Source organism: Ochotona princeps, chromosome Y (genome assembly GCF_030435755.1).
Source record: "Ochotona princeps isolate mOchPri1 chromosome Y, mOchPri1.hap1, whole genome shotgun sequence".
Classification (NCBI taxonomy): Eukaryota; Metazoa; Chordata; class Mammalia; order Lagomorpha; family Ochotonidae; genus Ochotona; species Ochotona princeps.
In genome coordinates this window covers 10,103,756-10,121,863 of record NC_080866.1, presented here as the reverse complement: position 1 = coordinate 10,121,863, position 18,108 = coordinate 10,103,756, and the positions used below count along the sequence as shown (strand labels likewise).

At 40.5% G+C, this 18,108-nt stretch overlaps 1 pseudogene; it reads left to right on the top strand.

Moving 5' to 3' along the window:
- Positions 1–11,712: 11,712 nt before the first annotated feature.
- On the top strand, positions 11,713–17,056 carry LOC131478754 (histone-lysine N-methyltransferase PRDM7-like; annotated as a pseudogene).
- The last annotated feature ends 1,052 nt before the right edge of the window (positions 17,057–18,108 follow it).

Sequence of the window (18,108 nt, the reverse complement as noted above, 5' to 3'; positions counted from 1 at the left end):
AGCATGATTCATTCGTTTATAATCCTGCTTTGTTTTTTTAAGAAATGTGCACAAGCATCTAATAAATGCATTGCTTTTCTTCTGTTGCTGCTGTGGCAGATGCTTTCTTTGAGAAGCTCATATACACTTGATACATGCAGACTCACACTCAATTAATCACGTTTCAATATTTTCTTGCATTCTCTCAATTTCTTCTTCCCTTAAATAGTTGTTCAAAATTTATATATGTTACAAAATGTACTATATAATTAAAAATACATAAACCTTTAATATATATACATATATACACATATAATGGATATGTGTAATGTATATGTATAATGTATGCATAATATATGTATATATGTATGTTATATGTATATGTATATATGTATATATGTATGTGATGTGTGTATAATATATACATATAACGTATATGTAAGATGTATATGTATGATGTATATGTGTGTATATATATATATATAATTAAAAATATATAACTCATATGGACCAGTAGGAGATAGTGTTACTTTGGTGTGCCCTGGTTTATTCAGGAGAAACCACCTCTTTGAGATCAGCAGGGATTGTAGTGGCTGTGGTGCACACCTAGTTCTACAAGAGCACTGCTAGATGATTGTATTATAAGGATAATGCATGTTCCTCACTGACTTTGAGCCCAGTTTCTTGGGCACAAACTACGAAGGCAGGCCATTCATAACTGGCATTGGGAACACCACTCCTCACCCTGCAGGAGGGGCAGATTCACAGAAACGAGAGAATTCCCAACATTTTGTGACTGTTGGAGTCTTCTATGCAAAGACTATGGGAATGCTGTGACTGCATGACAGTGTATGGTGTAAAGCTGGGTCTTTGGGCATTCAACATGTCTGAGATCAAGGCTAAAAGATCTCTATGTATCCAAGGTGGATCATTGCAGGGCTCTGCACTTACAGGCCTACACTGAGGTTCTGTGTGCTGCAAGTGCTGACAGTTGTAGCCACTATGGGCCAATCATGGCTGTTGCTCTTCTGGAAAGAGAGGATGTGATACTGTGATTATGCCTTGATAATTCCCTCGATCGATACACCCCCAGATCTTCACTGAAGAAGTCACGCAACCAAGTCACAGAGAGTAGTTCAAAGATAAAAGCCATCAGAGGAAAAACCAAAAAGTACTTCTAGATATGCCTAAAACTAAATACAGAAATACAAGAAACAAAAACACAGAAGTGAGTAAGACTCCCTAAAAGGAACACAGCGATTCTTCAAAACTAGAATATAAAAAGAGACATGAAATGCCTGATAGGGTCCCATTCACAAAGCTGAGAGAACTCTGTAAATACCTCGAAAAAAAACTTAACCATGGAATTAAGGGATCTTTACAAAGCAAATTTTACAAACTAGGCACTGATATTCCATTTAACCTCAGAGTTTGTTAGACTTTAATGTTTCGTGCTTTGCTAAGATTTTCCTATATATTATCATCCTAGACAGAAGATCATCTCGACAACAAAGGATCCTAAGGTGTTCTTCAAGTATACTATAAGATGATCTGATAGAAACCCACAGCATGCTTTCATATCTTTCTGAAATATTTGCCATAGAGTTTAGCTTATTGGCTGTGAGAAATCTGAGTGGAGAACATTTTACATTTCTCAGACTCATTCAAATATGTCATGAATCAGAGTAACTAGCAGAATTGAACTTACTCAAAACACACTTACAAGTCATTCCACTTTACAAGAAACCTAATTTTTTCAGATTTATCCCCCTATTTGTATGTCTGAGTAACAGAGCAAAGACCTGTTGGCTCTAAATTTCTTAGTCTTCAAACTAAACCAAAACATGGGTCCTCAAGATCCTGCATACTGCTACACACTCCTAGGGATGAAGCGAGAATCTAACACACGGCAGCCTCTCAAAAAAGCAGACAATTCTGGAGGGATGAATGACTCTATTAAATAAAAATTAACATATAAGGAAGTAGGGGGGATAAAAAGTAAACTAAAAAAGGTGAAATATTCTGTAAGTTGTTGGCCTGATCCTCACTGACAGGGTAACCAAAATGAGATTGAAATAAAGTAAAGCAGAATTAACATGAATAATTGTCAGATGAATGTTGTAATCCTGGATTCAGAATTTTTCTTCAGAAAATCCCTATGTTAGGAAAACAGTGGATCATTTTAAATGATATGTTATATGAATACATATAACAGAAGCACAGAAATGTTGCAATTTAAAATATTGCATAAATTACATGTACTTATGGTTTTGCCAGGAAAAAATCTCAATAAAAATTAAATGTTTAAAGTATAAAATATAAATACATAATAAAAATACATAGATAGACTATACAAGATATAACATGTATTATAATATAGTATTTATAATGGTTCCTTTTAAGGCATTGTTCATATTAAATTGTCAGGATATACTTAAATAGCAGAGTAATGAACTTAATGACTATTTTGTAAGGACAACACTATTGTGATGATAGAGGTGAAAATAGGCTGTGGAGTAGGGGTAAGAGGGAAGGTAAATGCTAGAGCCTATGGAACTGCATCACAAAAAAAAATTAAACTGCATTTTTTAAAAATTGTGTATGGAAACAAATCTATCAGGTTGCTTCTCCCAGGAGTGGATATGGTACTGCAATGTGACTATTGGGCTGCCTCTCAGAATACGCAAATCACCAGGGACAGACGTGTGTAAAGATGACCACAGCTGGCCCCACTTTGAGAGATGGGAAATCTACTCTGTGTGTTCCTCCAAAGGAAAACCAGAGATGTGCATCTGCAGTCATCCCTGCAGTTGTTCTGTGACCTGCTCAATGCAGACCTGTTCTCCCTGGAGCTGAGCTTCTGTGTGGCACTATTTCACTCTTAAAATATGTGCAACATCCACAGCTACGATATGCCAAAGGCTGGAATCAGGATTCCATTTACATTTCTCAGGCAGGTGACAGACATCTAGACTCAGGAGCCACCACCTGCTGCCTCCCAGTTTATGTGTTAGTAGATATGTTGAAGCAGGATCAGAGAGAAACTAATATCCCTTCACACAAGGACATCCTCCCTTCCAGTCCAAGTGCATGTCCTCTCTTGTTAATAATTGGTTGTAGGATGTTAATTCACGGTATTACTCTATGCATTATGCTCCACTTGGCATGACTCAACACTGTGTGGGAATATGACAAAGCATCTATAGAAAATGTGAAATGACATATGTATCTCCAGGGCCAGGTCTGGCATCGGTAAAGCATCACCCAGAATCCTAGAATTTCATTTGGGACATGATTGGAGTCTTGGTGCTCCTCTTCTGATCAAGCTTCCTGCTAATGTGACAGAATAGTGGACGAGTGCCAATGTGCTCTGGCACCTACACACCTGCAGGGAACATCATAATGGCCTACTCCTGGCTTTTGTAGCAATTTCGGGCTGAATCAGCAGATGAGAGACCTACTTTCCTCTATCCTACCCCAGACTGTCTATTCCTTCCCACTCTCCCTTTCTCCTTACCTACCTTATTCTTTCTCCTCCCTTTCCAGTCCCCACGTTACTCCTTCTAATAAAAATAAACGGCTTTAAATAATACACAGATTCAAAAATATATGGCAGTATAAAATCAAAAGCTTTCAGCTCCATTCCCAATGACATTATTTTTCTATATTCTTACACAGATATGCCATAATTGGTGCACCTGCTCACCCACTGGCAAACCCTAGAAGAGTGTCCCTCTTTTTGTTGCAATGGATAGGGCTTTTATATGGATATGCATGCACATGGTTGAGTATAGCAAGCAACTTAGCAAGCACTGTATAACACAATTTAGCAAGTTCTCAGAAAAGAGTGATCTCATCACCCACAAACATTGTAATCATCTTAGTTTGACCACACAGCATGGTATTTATACACACAGAAAACTGCATGAGAATGTGTTTCTCAGGAAGTAAGCATTCTCACAAAGCAAGAAGTTACTGTATTGGGCTAAACCTGATTTGGTAATTACGTAGATTAAAGACAGCTGGAAAACAAGGATATATATATATATATATATATATATATATATATATATATATATATATATATATAGATATATATATTTTTTTAAAGATATTTTCATTGGAAAATCAGATATACAGAGAGATGCAGAGACTGGGGAGAAGATCATCAGTTCACTGATTCACTCCCTAAGCAGCTGCAATGTCTGGAGCTAAAGCAACCTGAAGCAAGCAGCCCGGAGCTTCTTCCAGGTCTCCCCCATAGATGAAGGGTCCCACATGTTTCAAATGCCTTGCCATGCTACAAGCAGGGAGCTGGGTGAGAAGCAGGGCCAGTGGGATTAGAAATGGTGCCCAAATGGACTCCCAGTGTAAGTCAGAGATGAATTTCTGGTGATTCCCAGCAATAGTAAGCATAAATATTAAGGCAAGAGAAAAAAAAAAACAAGAAAATTAAACCTAATGTACTTGTAAGGCCCCATGATACTTGGAAAAGGGGAGGGAGAACAGAGAAATCTACATCACCCTAGAAGGTGTGAGGCAGACGGGAAATATAACCTATCAGGATCATAACTGGTAACTCATAGAAACAGATTCGAATTAGCATTAGACAATAGTAAATACACAAAGGCATATGGGGGAATCAGGAGTAATCCTAACAACCTCTTAACAGGAGGGCATATGCATAGAGCAGGGGGGAACTCAGAGTGGTCAGGTGGACAGGAGGAGGCTTTTATACCAACCCTTAATACTCCCAGATACTCACCAAGGACTATCAGTACCAAGGAGCACTGAGGACTACATCCCTACTGCCAAGGAGACCATGAGGAAATGGAGTGCCTTCGGAGACCAAGAACTCTGAGGTCAACCACCCCCATTTGGATCTACCACATGGGATGGAAGAAGCCCAAGTCCTGCCTTGCAGGATCCAAGGTCATCGGAACAACAACCAGGAACCCTGAGTGGTCCGCAGACACAGAAGAACAGTAAACTTTCTTCGGGACGAGGGAGAGGAGCTTTCTCTGGTCCTTGCCTGCTTCCAACTTTGGGTCCCCACCCTCTCTCGTAATAACCATCAGGAGGGCTCCAGAAACCACTCAAAACAAACACACAAACAAACCAACAAACCAAACTACAATAGATAGACAGAGAACAACAAGGAAAGCTTAGAAACAGACAGGAAATGGTTAGCATGGATGCACTTATAACTCACTGTGTGGGACACAAAGTTTAGTTACTCCTCACTAGGGTATGGAACATTTCTCTGCACACCCCTGCTAAACATGCTCACCTAAACTGTTGAAATATATACAGTTAGAATTATAGAGTTAGACACCTGAAAAACAGCCAGGTTCAGCGAAAACATGCTTCAATGCTATAAACTGCTAAAGACTAAAATGAAAATAGGCATGAGACAGCTGAATAGCCATCTAAGCCATTTTAAGGTGTATAGAACACGGTTGAATGTAAACCAAAATTGAAATGTCTATGAAGAAGCCACAGGATGTGGTTGAGAACCTGCATTTTCCTATTAACATATTGATTAACCAATACCATGTCAATTAATGCCATAATGTTGTAAATGATTGGAAATATTATGTTGTGGCTTTTAATTGATTGTGATGATACCCTGCTGGCTCTACCTTCAGACCAGAGATGGTCTCACCAAGAAACCATTGAACTTACCAGGACAATAAGATGCTGGACTTTATGATTGGTCAAAAGCTCCAATGAAAGAATCTCAACTAAATTTGAACTGTGGAAATGCAACAAGGTGGAGCAATCCACCGTGGGGGGAGGGTTTGGGGAGGGGCAGGGAAAAATCCCAGTGCATAAAAAAAAATGTATCACATAATGCAATGTAATTAATTAAAAAAAAAAGAAAATGCGATAAAAATATGTTGTTAAAAAAATTAGCATTTGTTATATTTCTCTATGCTCATTGTGACATTTAATACATCTCTTGAATTTACTTGTTCTCTTCCGCTGAACACTTTTGTGGTTATTCAAGGCAAAGACATTCAAATTTGTATCTTTCTCTAAGTTGACGTTATTTTTTTCTGTCAGTAATACTTTATCTTCCCCTTCAGCTATAGCCTCAAGTATTAAATATATGTATTTCCTGTTTTGATTCTGTACTGTAAAGTTCTCCCTTATTCTGCTTCACTTTTTGTCATTTTTCTCCTAGCAATACAATTTCCTTTCTTTATCATTTTCATTTTTAATGAATTGATTCATCAGGGTTAGCAAAGGTACACATTCACTACAACACAGACCTGGCAATGTGATATTAACAACAGAAAATAGACTCCACAACTCACAGGTACAATCATAATGCTATAACTAATGGCTTAGGACTTGAAAATGAGACCAATACCACTGCCAGAGCAATACAAGTGAGAGCTATCACCGCACACTCCTAGGAAGTAGCACATGCACAGTCTCCAGAATTCAAGGAAACAAGATACATCTAATCGCAAGGTTCAAAGGGAAAGTCCCTAACTCAGAGCCCTGCCGCCAATAAAATAATTAACACATTGCCCCTAGCCTTTCAGAAAGCAGTACACATGGAGAGGTGCTGAACACCAAAGAATATGCATTAGTTCAGATACTGACATTTCAGAAAATAGCACACATATACACCCTGAACTCCCAGGAACCATCACACACATAGACACTGGCACACCCAGAAACAGCCCACATGTGCTTCAGCATACCCAGGACACAATACACAACATGGATTTTGACTTTTCAGGACACAGTTGCTTCTGCCTGGAGTTGAGCTATTGAAAACAAGTCTGGCTTTGGTTCCAGAAAGGCCCAGCATAAATGCAGCATCCTGAAGTTGAAGCTTGACTTGAGCTTGACTCTTGGAGGTCTTACTATTCCCTGAGTAGGACACAGATGTGCTGTGCACAGGGCCAGGACTTGGGTGCGAGTAAACTCAGCTCCACCCAAACCAACAGGACCCAAGGCTGAGGTAACCATGACTGATAGTCGTGGCTCCTTCCTCTGTCGTGCACCATCAGTTCCTAGATTGCCAACCAGCACTACTGCTTTCATCATAGCATCATCAGAAAGCAGTACCATACAGAATATTCACACTTCATACTGGCATTTTCTGTAATCCCAGACGTGTCACAGGAGGGGACAACAATGGTTAACAGCACTTGGGAGAGCAGGAATAATAGACCAGAGCCCAGGCCGTGACATTGTAGTGTGACCCCTTTCTCCTTAGCCTGTGCCACAGGCCCCTTCACCCTGAGCACCTACCAATCTCCTCAGGGTGATAGAGTATGGGTCCTTTGTAGTTGAGAGACGATGTCCACTGGTCTGAGAGAGCCCTTTGCCCTCAAGCCTGGTGTGCTGCAATAACCCCCACCCAGCATGTCACCAATCACAGAGTTGCCCTTTGAATAAAGTCCAGGGTCAGTCCTAAACTGCCCAACTTGAGAGATCCCAAGCCTGATTCACACAAATGCTTAGCCTCAAATAATGCATACACTTACCCAGGATTAGGTAACCTCAAAATACCAAAGGCACATACTCTTCAGTCAGGCTCATAAGCTTCCCATCTTAGACTCCAACCCTGTTTCACCTGAGACCGCAAATTTTATCCACCTGTGGGGAAGCCCATCATTCTCAGTACAAACCTGAAGGTCTGCAAGTTGACATTTTTGGCCCCCTCCCCACCCCAAGAAACCCTGAATTCCAGTATTCCATTAACTGCCTGTCTGCCCCACATTCTGATTTCCATGACGATGCACCTCTCTTTGTTGAGACAGCAGATGTCTAGAGCTGTAGGAATTCAGTGAGGGCAGAGCCTGCCTGTTGATCACTATCTTGCTGGTGCCACAGCCCATGGCTGGGTTCCTGGTTTTTGGACCTAGCTCACAGCAAGCCCCTGCATCTTGCTTCTCTCAGAATTCTTGCTTGATGACAGACTCAGAGGAGTTGGAGTGGGATACCAGAATCACATGTGTCAAGATTCCTGCCAAAGCAAGCTTGGACACACCCAGCTTCAGCACTGGGAAATCTGGAGGTGAGAGCCTCTGGCACATTGCTGTGTTAGTGAGGTTGGCACAGGAGGTTCTGGACAGATGTTTAGCATTGGCAGAATAGACAACTGTATCGAGACCAGAGGACATGGCTGATACCTTGTTCTTCTGTAGCCACTGTGATTACACAGCAACCTCTCATGTCTTCTAACATTCCAAGATGCCTTCAAAAATGTTTCCATGTAGTTCTCCAAGGAATAGTGTGCAAAGATTGGCAAGTCAGAGCAAACCTACTTTCAAAAATGAAGTGGAAATATAGCATGCAAGTCACACAGACCTATGCAGCATCAGCCCATTGTGCCTGTGTGTTTACCCTCCCCTTGTCCCACCTGTTCAGGGATGAATATGGACAAGGATGTTTGTGTTCTGACTATGCAGACCTCTCACCTGTACTCAATACTCCCAGTCCATCCTGGGAGTGCTATGAATCGCTTTGCCTAGCACTTCTTCTTCTAGGTGTATTGCCTAAAGGGAAGATTTTGCTTTAATCTAACTCTGAAAGCCCCTCAACTGGCTTTCTTATGAGTACTGGCACTCACAGCCCCTGGAAAACACTGATGCTTTTGAGAATAGAGACCTAGTCAAGAAAGTGAGGGCCAGGAGAAATAAGCAGCAACTGAAAACCATTCTTGGCATCAAACTCAGCAATAATTGATTAACACCATTTACTCTCTTGAAAACAGTGCCTGTCAGAGGCTGCTGACATAAGATCCTAGAACAGTAACTATGCTATTAATCAGACAAAAAGTGGAAAATGTATGAACAGTTGACACTTAACATGAACTAACTAATTCAAGACGGAAGTACAACCAAGCTTGTACATAAGTGGTTTGTGTATGTTGTTCAAAGTCAGAGACAGGGAGCGAAAAAGAGACAGAGAGATCTACCCATTTATTCACTCCCTAGTCTGTGCAGATGAACCTGGTCAACATTAGAGACCGGAAGCTTTCATTTGGGTAGAAGAATCCCAAGTATTAGGGCCATTACTTCCTGCTTCCCCAATTGCACCACCAGGTGATGAAGTGAAAATGACAGGTGAAACTGAAACCAGTGCTCAAGAATGGGGTTGCTGCTGTTGTAGACTGCTTAAACTGCCGCCCAACAATTCATTGGAAGTGTTGACTTTCTTTCTTTCTGATGACTATGAAAAATTTTTTATTAACTCTCACAGGTTGTTAATGGAATTTTCAGGGTTTTCCATGTGTAAGCTCATGCCAAATGCAAATGTAGAAAACATGTTGCTTCATTTCCAAATTGGAGAAGCTATTACCTCACCTCATTGTTCTGTCTAGGAAAAATTTCAGATCAAATAATAATAGCAAGTATGTAGAAACCATTCCTTGTTTCTGATCTTAGAGAAATTATTTTCAATTTCTAAAAACTAACTATGCAATTAATTACAGATTTTTCCGTATGATTTTTATTTTCTTATCAAGGAAATTTCTTTCTGTTCCTAAATTGTTCATCAGTTAGATTCTGAAAATCAAATTACTTTATTTAATTGACCACAATAGACATAAGTGAGAGTGGAGGTGGAAATGAAGGATTTCTTTTGTTTTTTGGGTCTGTTTTAAAGATAAAAATCTTCAACACATACACATACATCTTAGTGATAGTTAGAAGATATTTTCATGTCACATCTGGATCACAGGTAGAATCCCTACTCTCTGATCCAAAATTCTTTTCTGCTAAGAGTTTGCAAAGTTTTGAAATATTTATCAATGCTTTCTTGTCACCTTCTAGTCAAACCTCGTCGCATGACCTGCAAAAAGAAACACACCAGACAGCAGAAGGTGAGTAGCTCTTAAAACGCTTTCATTAAAAGAAAATAATAATAAATCGATAAATAATGATCCTCTTAAGTCCCTCACAGGTAAGAGAAGAAAGGACACCGTATACTATCAACTGTCTTCTTCCTCTCATGATCTTTCATAATAGCTAACATGATCAGGAACCTTAAGCAAGACTTCTTGTGTCGCTACTTCTTGTGTTGTTTTCACGGTATTTCAGACTTTGTAAGGTTTATCATCAACACACACAGTTAAACCTTCCAACAACCCTATGAATCAGTTACTGAAATACACTCCTTTAAATGTTGAGGAATGTGAGGTATAGTACTGTTAAGTGTTTGAGATAAGAGTGGGTGTCCACACCTTCATAGGGACTTTATTTAGAGCAGAGAAAGTCTCCATGGGCCTAGTGGCTAAATCCTCACCTTACACACTCTGAGGTCCCATGTGGAAGCCAGTTCATTTCCCAGCTGTTCCACTTCCCATCCAGTTCCCTGCTGATGGCCTGGGAAAGCAGTGTAGGATGGCCCAAAGACTTATGACCATGGCACCACGTGGGAGACCTGGAGGAGGCTCCTGGTTCTGGGCTTCAGATCAGCCTGGCTCTGGCTGTAGCCATCACTTGGGAATGATCCAGTGGACTGATAATAGTTGTCTCTCTTTCCCTCTGGAAATGTTCCTTACGAATTAACATGAAATCTTACTGGAGAGAGAGAGAGAGAACCTCCAAGCCTGAAGACTCCAGGCTTTAATGCTGAGAATGTATCAAACAGGCAGTAACTTAAACTTCCCTCTGTGTTCACTCATACATTAAACAGAATTGTATCTTGAACTCATGTCCTCATTCTTGTAGGACAAAACAACATCCTCTTTTTCTGGGTACTAAGTATGCAGTCCTCCCAATGTTTGCAATTATTTTTGTTTCCTGTTGCTTCGACAATACAACGTGACTTTTGAGTGTCCAGTTGATTACAAATATTTCTCCAAAATTTTGGCAGAGTTTGGGTCATGAAGAACTTCCCCAAATTTTCTGGAAAATTCATTCAACATTTTCTGATAAAACAGAAAAGCAAGTCCAAGGAATTCTAAAGATATATATATCTTATACATATCTGCTATATGTATCATATATATGATATATGTATGTATGACTTGGGTTTCAGCTATAAAAACATGGTAAACTGGCCGTAGCACTATAGATATTACTAAATCAAATTAATGAGTATGTAATATCTCAAAATGAACTTTAGCTACATGTATGCCAATTTACAGGTCAACAAGAGTAGCTGTGGAGAAGTATCTAACAGTACACCTGGGTTCAATCCAATTGATATAGGCACCAGCTTATCCAATCCCCAAATCAATTAAGCTCAGGATATTGTCCTTTTCAGCTTTTATCACCATCTTAATTTTTGAACAATTATCTGATTTCACCTCTTTCTAACCTCATGTATGCCACCAAATTCTCCAGTTGTATTTCATCCTGTCTGTGCTTTCCTATATTTTCCCTTCACAGTCCACAGGTTGATAAGACATACATTTCTAAAGAAGCCCTACCAACCTGCTTTCACAAATATTGTCCTCCAGATTATCTTTCTAAATGTTCTCCCCTTTTCCACTTTCATTTGTGCAGAGGAAATTGAAAACCATCTAGAGAGAAACAGGCTCAAATGATGTGATCTATCCCCAAATACACTAGAAACACAGACACTGCTTTTCCCTTCAGTATTCAATCACCTCATATGTTCCCTTGTTTGCTGATACTTTGAAGAATGCCATGTACCTGAAAACACTTTGCAATCCCAAAGGACAAATGCACTGAACAATGAGTTTAAAAAAATGTTACGTTCTCATTAAAGGGAAAGTCCAGCGGGCCTTTACATAATGAAATCAGTACGAAGGAATCATCAGGAACTGCAAATTTACTAAACACAACTGGCTCAAAGAAGGGCCGGAAAGCAGTGTTCCATCCTAAGGAATCAAACAGCTCAGGACAGCACTCTACACAAAAACTTGGTAAGAAAATAATTTCAGGAGCTGTCTCTCTAGGCCCACTAGGAAGCACAATGAGGGTGAAGCTTGATGAGGATGGTCAAGCTGTGAGGGATGCAATTGCATGCTTGGGTCACACTCAACACAAAATAAATAGAGCCTCTAGAAACATGATTACGTTTTAAGCTCTTTGGGGATGATCTAAAAAAATAAAGGGTGGGATCAGGTTACTTAGCCTATATGCAGACACTTCATGGAGAGGAAGTCAGTTGTTCTAGGAGTGAAGATACTAGTTAATATGCCTGTTTCCCATGGCAGAGTGCCTGGGTTCCAGAACTGACCCTATCTCTGACTCTAGCAAATTGTTGATATACAACTTAGTAACACTTGGTGAGGAGATAAGTGATTGAGGTCTTACAACCCCCTGGGAAAACTGAATAAAGCTTTCTGATCTGAGACTGATTTGCGTGCTATCCAGGTTACTCAAAAAGTGAACCTACCCACCTCTCTCTGCCTTCTGTATACTCTGATTCTCTCAACTGCTGTGTCAATCTCTAGATGTGTCTTTCTTTGCTGTTTAAATAAACAGATATTCAAACTTCAGGGGAAATGAATTAAAACCAGAGATTGTAATGAAAAACAAATGTCCATGCAGTTTTTCCTTGTCTTGAAAGCCCTTTATTTTATTTGAAACATTAAACCCAAAAGAACTGATAACTTCACTGACTTAGTCTCTCCACCTCAGAAGTCAGAAGAAAGGATGAGAATGAAGAATTTCAGATGTACAACTTGAAAGGAAGAAAGAGTCAGACATACAAAGAGTTCAGTGAGACTGAGGATGATGACTACCTGTGTAAGTGACCCTTTGGCACATCCACAAAGAAAAATCCCATAGTCTGAATTGAAATTCCACTTGTAATTTGGTCTTACATCATTCTGTCTTCTGGTAACTTGGGGTGCAAGACTGAGACTGAGTGATGTGAACACTTGGCTGCTTCTGATGCTCTCTATAGCCAGCAACGTTTGGTATATGTTCCTCATCCCTTGCACTCTCATCTCCAGATTGTGAGAAGTGTCAGATCTGCTTCCTGAAGAGCTGTGCTGCTCATGGACCCCCCGTGTTTCTAAAGGACAATCCAGTGGAAAAGGGACATCCTAGTCGTGCTCTCCTCAGTGTGCCCACTGGACTTTGAGTTGGCCCATCGAGCATTCCGGAAGCTGGGCTTGGAGTATTTAATGAAGCATCTGATCTGCCTTTGGGGCTGCACTTTGGTCCTTTTGAGGGCAAGATCACAGAAGTGGAAGAGGAAGCTGACAGTGGGTACAGCTGGCAGGTAAGAAGCACATCCCTTTCCAGTCTGATGGCTTTTCACCTGCCTAGCATGAGACTGGTTCATGTGTCCTTCTACACATTATGGCATGAGTTGAGCCAACATGATCAGCCAGGCTGTAAAGATTAGCATAGGGCTCGGTGTCGTGGCCTTGTGGCTAAAGTCCTCACTTTGAACCTGCTGGGATCAAAACTGGGCACTCTTTCTAATACCAGCAGTTCCACTTGCCATCCAGCTCCCTGCTTGTGGCCTAGGATAGCAGTTGAGGACAGCCCACGCCTTGGCACCCTGCATCTGCATGGGAGACCCCAAAGAGTTTCCTGGTTCCCAGCTTCGGATCGGCACAGTACCGGCTGCTGTGATTAGTTGGGGGAGCGGCTCATCAGATGGTAGACCTTCCAATCTCTCTCTGTGTCTCCTCTTCTCTGTACATCTGACTTTGTAATAAAAATAAATAATTCCAAAAAATAAATAAATATTAGCCTAGAGAAAATCACTGGGCTGTTAAAAATAAAGCAGTGGCAATCTCCTCTATGGGCTTCTACTGTAGGGAAATAAGCCAGAATAAATGTGTACCAACACTATGTAAAGTCTCAACATGTGTTGGAGTCATGTAATGTCACAGAACATGAGGATAGAGTTGTTAATAATTCTGCTGAACTACACCCATTTCAGAAACGTATTAACCTATTTTTTTGAAACTCAGATAGCCAAGGGCAGGAACAGCTATGAGTACGTGGATGGAAAGGATACTTCTTTGGCCAACTGGATGAGGTAAGAGCCATGGCATGTTACAACTATACAGGATATTTCTCTCCAAGACAAGATCACTTTCCTTTCTCCTTTAGTTTCCTCCGTGACTTTTGCATCATATGTCCTCTTTCATGTTTATTCTAATGACCTGTGAATGTCATGACCTTTTTCTAAAAGCATATTCTATATAACTACTATTTCTTTTTTTTTTATTCATTAATTACATTGCATTATGTGACACAGTTTCATAGGTACTTGGATTCTCCCCACTCCTCCCCAAACCCTCCCACCATAGTGGATTCCTCCACATTTTGCATAACCACAGTTCAAGTTCAGTTGAGATTCCTCCATTGCAAACATATACCAAACATAGAAACCCGCATCTTATTGTCCAGCCAAGTTCAACGGCTTCTTAGGCATACCCTCTCTGGACGGAAGGCAGAGCCAGCAGAGTATCATCCCAATCAATTAAAAGCCAGGGAACTTGAGCATTTTTTCGTATGTTTATTTGCCAGTTGGGTTTGTTCTTTTGTGAAGTGTCTGCCCATTTCCCATGCCCATTTCTTGAGTGGCTTGTTTGTTTTGACATTTTGGTTGTTTTGTAGCTCTTTGTATATTCTATCACCTATGTAGTGCGTGAATATCTTCTCCCATTCTGTGGGTTACTTTGTTACTTTGTTGATTATTTCCCTTGCTGTACAGAAGCTTCTTAGTTTGATGAAATCCCATTTGTTTATTCTGGTCTTGATTGCTATTGCCTTTGGTGTCCTTTTTAGGAAGTATGGACCTAACCCCAGATCTTGCAGAGTATTTCCAACCTTTTCTTCCGAAGGTTTGAAGGTTTGAAGGTTTCTTGATGTAGGTTTAGATCTGTTATCCATTTAGATTTGATCTTAGTGTATGGTGAGAGTGTACAGTGAGAGCTTGACTTGTTTCCCATTTGGATTCCTCTGATTGCTTTTTCTTGTCTTATGGCCTCATCGAGTCCCTCTAGGACTATGTTGAATAGTATTGGAGGAAGTGGGCATCCCTGTCTTGTTCCAGATCTCAATGGGAAGGGTTCCAGTATTTCTCCATTCAGTATGATGCTGGCGTTGGGTTTTTCTTATATCACTTTGATTATGTTGTGGTTTATTACATCAATGCCTACATTGGTTAGTGTTTTTAGCAGAAAGTGGTGTTGGATTATGTCAAAAGCTTTTTCTGCGTCTATTGATACGCTCATGTGATTCTTGTTTTTCAGTTTTTTGATGTGGTGTATCACATTTATGGATTTCCAGATGTTGAACCATTCCTGCATACCAGGGATGAATCCTACCTAATCTGAATAAATGATCTGTCTGATGTGTTTTTGAAGTCTATTTTCTAGGATTTTGTTGAGAATCTTAGCATCAATATTCATCAAAAAGATAGGTCTGTATTTTTCTTTCTCTGTTGGTTTTCTGTCTGGTTTTCTGATTAAGGTAATGTTGACTTCATAGAACGAGTGTGTCAGGGTTGCTTCCTTTTCTATTGTTTTGAATAGTTTGTAGAGGATTGGGGTTAGTTGTGTTCAGAATGTTTTGTAGAATTCTGTAGCGTTTTCGTCAGGGCCTGGCTTTTCTTTGTTGGGAGATCTTTAATCACTGATTCAATCTCTGCTTCAGTTATGGGTTTGTTCAGTTCATTTGTTGCCTCTGGGCTAAGTTTTGGCAGGTGGTGTGAGCCTAAGAACTTTTCCATTTCTTGTTGGTCTTCTGATTTGTTGGAGTACAGTGCTTTGTAGTAATTTCTAATTATGTCCTTAATGGTTGTGGTGTCTGTTGTTATGTTGCCTTTTTCATCTTTGATGCTGTTAATTCTTGCTTTCTTACCATAACATAAATCACTATGCTTAATAAACAGAACACAAAGTTGGGCCTTGAGGAATCTAGATCAACTGGGGCCATTAGACTCACTCTTTCTCTAATTAGCATTGATTAAGCCCTTCCAGTGTCAAAAATTTCCTAAATACATGGAGATTCCATGAAATTGGTGCCTGGCAGTAATGTTTCTCAGTCTTTTGACAATTATACACTGTCAGAACAACTTCAGACATAAGACCTTCAATCGATGAGACAGTGAAAGATAAAAAAAAAAAACAAAGAGTAAACAGCTGGGTTCTGGGGACAGGCATTGACAAGCAGTTTGCTAAGGCAGTGACTGTGAAGCCTGCATCCCAAGTACTGGTTGCTCTACTGCCAAACCAGTGGCTTCCCCATGCATCCAGGGAAGTTTTGGAGAATGTCCTCAATCTTTGACCTCTGTGCCCATGTGGAAGACCTGGTTGAAGCTCCTGCCTGCCACTGTGTCCTTTCTGTGTCCCCATTCCACCTGTTCTCCTGGCATCTCTGTCTTTTCCCCCTTGTCCTCTTTGCTTCTCTGCTTCTCAAATAAAAATAAAACACTAAACTTTATCAATTAAGCAAAACAAAACCAAACCTGGGATGTGGATGAGAGAAGAAAGCTGCATCTGGACAAGGGTTTCTGTGAGCAGTTCTGTGAGAGGATAAGAAACAATGAAGACTCCTCTACATTTCTGGATCTGGATCTTGGACTCCCAAGATCCAGGAGAAAGATCCAAGAGAAAGAACTCCAAAGGATTGCCTTTGGGAAAGCTGAGGTGTGAAGCATGTGTGGAAAGCTAGATGTAAAGAGTGTGTCCACTCATCCAATTCTGTAGCAGAAAACTGAATGAAATTTGGAGTTCAGGGAAACTCTGTGTGCTTCATGGCAGTCAAGGTGGGAGTAAGGTGGGCTTGAGTTTTGAGGATGACTAGCGAGGAAGGAAGGAAGAAAGCATACTTATCACAATGAACACTGTATCTACAACTTGCACCTGGGAATTCAGTGACCTCATGAGAGAGCTATATGTTTGCAGGGAGAGCTCTTGCAGAATTGGGATTCAAGCAGGGTGGAGGCTATTACAGAACACACGAGATTTGAACGTGACAGAGCATTCAAACTCAGCATTTATCTCCACTCCAGGTATGTGAACTGTGCCCGCAATGATGAGGAGCAGAATTTGGTGGCCTTCCAGTACCACAGGCAGATATTTTACCGCACCTGCCAGGTCATCAAACCAGGCTGTGAGCTGCTAATATGGTATGGGGATGAGTATGGCCAGAAGCTGGGTATCAAGGGAAGCAACGAGAAGAAAAAGAAGGGAAGAAAAAGGAAGAGCTCACAACAGTGAGAGGTAAGTAGCACTGTTGTGTTGAAATAAGCAAAGGAGTCCCCTTGGGAATATTTGTGATTCAACTCTAAGGAGTCAAATGTAATGTAAGTGCTGCCAAAGTTCAATTCAAATGTGATTTCCATTTAGCAAAAACAAAGACTTACTTATCAAATAAAAGGAAGAGTTATAAGAGACTCAAGCACAGAGATAGAGAGAGATAGAAAGGAGAGATCACCACCTACTCTTTTATTCCCCAAAAGCTGCACTAGGGCATAGTATGGCATCCTATGGCTAAAGTCCTCACCTCGGACATGCTGGGATCCCATATGGACACCGGTTCATGTCCTGACTGCTCCAAATCCCTTCCAGAATCCTGTTTGTGGTCTGGGAAAGCACGTGAGGATGGCTTCAAGCCTTGGGATCCTACACCCACATGGGGGACCCTGGAAGAATTTACTGGCTCAAGACTTTGAATGGACACATCTCTGGTTATTGTGGCCACTGGGGAGTGAATCAAAAGGCAGAAGATTTCCTCTCTGTCTCTACACCAATCATGTATCTGCATATGATATATATAAATATGTAATATAATATATATGTATATATATATATATACATATATAAATACAATTAGATTTAATGCTGCACCTGCCAAAACTATCTCTGGCTTGAGCCAGGAGTCTGGAATGCATCTAGGTCTCCCATGTATTTCAGCACTTGAACCATCTTGTGCTCTTTCCCTGGGTACAGTAACACACAGGAGATTGAACATGGAGCAACCAGAGCTCAATCTAATGCTTCTACGGCATGCTAGTGTCATAGTCAGTGACTTAAACCAGTGTAACCAAATCCTGACCCATTTTTTATGTCTTTGACTCCTGGGAACAATTGATACCGTTTTCATTTAGTTCTTTTATTTGTTAAATACATGGTGCACAAAAGTATCCCACAACACCCCCTTTGAAGAGGGCCCAACACAAAAAACAAGGTCTTGGTCACTTTGCAGCACT